The following is a 5,257-nucleotide window of genomic DNA, read 5'->3' as shown; positions in this document are numbered from 1 at the left end:
AAAATTAATAAAAAAACAAATATTAAAACAATGATTTTCACAAAATACATTACAATTTTAAAGTACTCAGTTTACTTTGTTCATGATGTATTGAGATGAGTAGTTTTCATGTACTCCAGGCATGAATATTTATTGTACCACATCTTAACAATATGCAAGCTATATTATAATTTTTATCATATATTTGTGCATTTAGCTCTTTTTCTGGAAATTTTTTACAAGAAATGAAACAAGCTGTAAGTAAATGCATGCAAACATTTCCAGTATTACTTTTTATTGTAATAAACAGTAAACAATTTTGATAAATAATGTTAAACCCATTATTTTTTTTTTTTTGGTGCAGTATAAATTTTATTATGTTACAAAGTGGATTTTGGCACTAAAAAACCCTAGTTCATCCAGACCTTTCTCTGAGAGTAAACTTAAGACCAATTTAGGAAGTATTCATTTATTGACAAACTTCAATGTCATTTCATACCAGCAATTTTATTTACATAGCAACAACATACAAGTATCCATTATAAATGTCAGAGATCATCTCTACATTCAGAACTTCACTCATTTTAAGGGCCAACAAAGGAAGTTCTCTTTCTTTCAGTAAGTTTCTTGCCTCTGTTTTTCTTTGTACAAAGTGTGTACTAGCAAGTGCATTGCCATAGCATGGCTTTAAAGCTAACTTTTTGTTTGTTGGGATCTGTTTGATATGATGGAGAAAGGTGCATTGTAAGATGTTTTTCCCTTATAAATTCAGAAGGCCATGGCATTGCAGAATGGTGGTAGTTTGATCTACTATCTGCAATAAGTAAATTATGGCTATAATTTCAAAACTGATGTTTAATGATGGCAGAGTGATTTATAAGTGTGCTAACAAATATTCTGGTAGCATGTATTCTCTGCCAAGACGTGAACAGATTCAAAGTAGTACCATTATCATATCAGACCAGTTCTTGTTTTTTTTGTTTAAGATCAGTGCTGAGTCTATTGTTTCTTAAAAGGGTACCATATGATGAATGTACAACTATGTAATGGTACTGTAAACAATTGAAAGTACGATTTGTTTTGTATGACTGCGTGGTATGTGAATATATCTCAATAAAATGATGATAAAAAAAAAAAGGGTACCATAAACTTAAGTAAAATAACATATTCCTGTTTTACTTGCCAGTAGTCCTTCATAAGACTTAGTCATAACTTGAAATTTTAATGTCTGCAATATATACTGTATTAAGGTGTTATCTGTTCAAGAAAGATGGACCTAGATGTTTTAAGGCTTTCTACCAATATCTTAAAATCTATAGTTCATATCAAGAATCAGCTGGGAAATTTTATGATCTAAACCTCCACCCTCACTCCCTGAATGCAATTCAGTAGTTGATAAGTCTTTAGTTTGTATGTGAGTCTGTTTTTGTTTAAATCATAAAGTTCTACCAGTATGTTTACATACCTCCATTCCAATGTATTTTGGGGTATGAAGCAAAAGTAGCTATACCGACCTTATAAAGCAGAGAAGATAGAATATTACACCTAAATGATCAGCATGGTATTTGGTTTTAAGTCACACCTTAAAGTAAATCTTGGGAACATGGTGTGAGTGCCCCATATTAAAGGTACATCCTAATATAGTATCTACTACTGTATTTGCAAACCAAAGGGAATTTAAGTCTTCACTTGGACATTGTTATCAAGTCTCATTAGATAATCAAGTCCAGATGGTTGTTTTTAATGCAGGAAACTGTAATTCATGCTTCCAGGTTTAAGTAAGAATCAGAATATATTAATGTTTAATGCACTAGGGGAGTAAAGAACCGAAAGTGGAAGGGTGATGTAGTTACACATTTTGCACACCCCATCATTGTCAATGCTACAGATCTTCTGCATTCAGATTTCTTATACATTAAAAGTTGCAAAGAAGCTCCAAAAAGCTGTAAACACAGTGACTTTGTGAGGAACTTGTCAACCCACATCTTTCAAAGCCAGATCAATTTATATGGTACATGCATTACAGTTGTATGAAATGTTGGTTTGTTGCTTTCTTCTTGAAGGACTAAGGCAGCGGCTTTAACACTACTAACAAAGGTTACACAGGTCATCTTATCCACAGGCAAACTGTTTGTACTACTAGAACACTAACTGGTATTTTCAAAATTCAAGTGAAACTGTCACAAGACAGACTTGATGTATTTGATATATACTGGAAAACTTAAGAAACAGCCATTTATTATTTGGATTAAATGTGTGATTTGTTTTCCAATACAGTATACACTTTTCAGTTTATAGCCAGTCTTTACATGAACAGATTCATACCATTGCAATACACAGGAGTTCATAAATAAAATTCTACTTAAGTAGGTAGTAACTAGCAAGTGGCAAGTCAACACAGTCTCTCGTATCATGTAGTTCTCTTTACCAAAGATGAATCTCTCAGATTTCAGCAATAATTTGACTGGCTCCTTGTAATGCCTTTAGCATGTCAGCTGCTTCTTTCCTATGCTGTGCCATATCCTTAGATTCAGTCAGAAGATCATCCAATAAGGATGATTTATACAGTTGTCCTACTAACTCACTCTGAAGAGTATCTTTCACATGATTAACCCAAAAATGCATTACCGCCTTTGGCACACTGTCTTGAATATTCTTCCTGACAATAAGAAAATATGATTTAATGAGTCGCTCAATAACTTCACAATCTTGCTGTTCACAGGCAGATAGTTTTCGTGCAACAGGAACTGGCACATCCAGGAGATTCACAGCATGGCCTTTTTGTGGACTGGCTGGCATAATTGGAATTGGTTTTGATTTTTCTTCAGCTTTTGAAATCTTCAGCTTTTGAAATTTTCAACATTCCTCTCCAGTTGCCTGTTGTTGGTTCTTGAATGGCATCTCCTGCCCCACCACTTCCAGGTGCAACCTTGTCTCGTGATACAGCTGAAGGTAATTCTCTTGCTAGCCTGTTTCTCCTTTGTTCCTGTATATTATTCTTCATTAGCCCACAAGCATCAGCAAAGTCTGGATGTTTTGTGTTGATATAAGCCAATTCAATTGCCACTAAGTTGTGGACCATTTCATTTGTGACAGGAAACCTTTTACGAAGAAGACAAGTCACTACTTCAACTATAGCATCATGAAGTTTAGGAAACCACAACAATTCCTGTGTACTGTAATTGCTACAGTGCTGAATGATCCTTTGCATTTCTTCATGAACTAGTTCCACACAACGGAGGCTAGGCTCTTCTAGACATTTGATTTGCCGCTTGACCAGTAATTCAAATGAAACCTCAGGCACAAACAAAGCAGGACAGGGACCAGTAGCAATTCTAATGGCAGTGAAAATATCAATAGTGTTAAGGCCACCCTAGTGGGTCAACAGATTCTAAGGTTCGCCCAAAAGTCTCATGGAAGATATAACATATTCTAGCAACACCGCATAGCTCTGAAGTTTCAATATATTTTGCAGTCCCTTCAATAGTGTTACAGTATTCTGTGGCAAATTTGGTAATAAGCTGGAGTAAAGTAGCACTTTTATCATCCACAGGTTCACTGTAGCTATTTAGAAGAGACTGATATTGAGCAGCTAAAACATTTATTCTTGTTTTCAGCTCTGGTAAGCAATCTCTGATGTGATGCATCAGTAACCTATTTAGAGTTCTAGCAAGATATTTTGTTCCATTTCTATTGGCCAGAGATGGATATTTCTTTTGAAGAAAAGCATATTCATCACAGATTGAATCTGTTATGCTCTTCTTATTGTTAATATCTAGCTGGCTCCTGTTAACTACTCCAATTATTCCAAGTTTGCCTGGTATAACCCTTCCCATCAAAACATCCATGGCATCTGTTCCTGCATCCATGAGATCAAGTTTAGTGATTACAGCTATGGTTCTGTGACCATCTGGATCTACCTCTCTTGAAATTTTAAGAGCCTCTGATGTTGCCATATCTGTATTAGCAGCAGTGACAGCGAGGATAATGGAATTTGGATTACTGATGAACTGAAGAATGAGCTCTCTGATTTGAAGTTCAATATCCTTAGGTTGATCACCTACAGGTACCTTGGTCATCCCTGGTAAATCCACAAGTGTTAGATTGACAACATTGGGTGAAAAAATCTTAAGATGAATTGGTTCAGGGCTTACTCCCTTGTTTCCTGAAATTCTTTCTGTTTTTCAATTTCTAGGCGAATTTCATCAAAATCTGTGTAAAGCTTATTTTTGGTGTGAAGAAATTTACCCCATTCTTCTGCTTCAACCCCATTTTCTTCTCCTGTTTTTTTTTGTTTGTTTGTTTGTTTATCTTCTGGTGAAACATGAATCAGCTGCAGAATGAGAGGTCTCTGGGTGACAATACCAGTACCTCTGGGAAGCAGGTCCCTCCCCACTAGACTTTCCAGCACTGAGCTCTTTCCACTGCTCTTGGTCCTACAAAGCTTGGGTGTTGCTCAGGCAGCAGACCAGGTCCTTCCCACCAGGGACAGAGCCACTCACAGGGTCCTTCTCCAGTCTATAGACTCCTACAGAGTTTCAAACAATTCAGAATTATCCTTTTTTTCTTTGAATCTCTGTAAAGAAGTTCTCAGTAGCTGTTTATGTTGCCATTTTGATGACATCACTCCTTGACATATGCTTCTGATAGAAGGAAATCAAAAACCAAATTTGGTATTTTGGCATAACTCTTGCGTATATGTGTATGTGTGTGTGTGTATGTATCTCAAAACAGCAGCAAGTGAAAAATGGGCAGTCTTTTAGTCTAAGGAACTTTGATAAGATGTGTTGAACACCAATTTGATGTTATGTCCTTTAAAAGTAGTGAATGTAAACATGTGTTAGGCATGTGTGCTGGTTTAGATGTATTATTTCCCCCAAAAGTCATTATCTTTGATGCAGTCTTGTGTGGGCAGGAAACATATTGGTGCTGATGGGGTTGGAGACTTTTTATTGGATGTTTCCATGGAAATGTGATCCTTCAATTGTGGGTGAGATGTTTCACTGCATAATTTCCATGGAGGCGTGGACCTGCCAATTTAGCATGGACCTTGATTAGTTTGCTGGAGCACTATATAAGCAAGCTTGCTATAGCCAAGAGGGACACATTGAAGAGAGAGGAGCTTCAGCTTACAGAGACATTTTTTAGATGACCTTTGAAAGCAGACTTTTGCTCTGGAGAAGCTAAGAGAGGACAAATGCCCCAAGAGCAACTAAGAGTGACATTTTTGAGGAGCTGAAGCCTAGAGAGGAATGTCCTGGGAGAAAGTCATTTTGAA

General features: G+C 36.4%; 1 pseudogene; it reads right to left on the bottom strand.

The window, feature by feature from the left end:
• Positions 1-2,111: 2,111 nt before the first annotated feature.
• LOC119539853 lies at positions 2,112-4,305 on the bottom strand (annotated as a pseudogene).
• Between the last annotated feature and the right edge of the window lie 952 nt (positions 4,306-5,257).

This window comes from Choloepus didactylus, chromosome 7 (genome assembly GCF_015220235.1).
Source record: "Choloepus didactylus isolate mChoDid1 chromosome 7, mChoDid1.pri, whole genome shotgun sequence".
NCBI classification, from domain to species: Eukaryota; Metazoa; Chordata; class Mammalia; order Pilosa; family Megalonychidae; genus Choloepus; species Choloepus didactylus.
The sequence above is the reverse complement of the archived record's forward strand: the minus strand, read 5'-3'. Positions and strand labels throughout refer to the sequence as shown.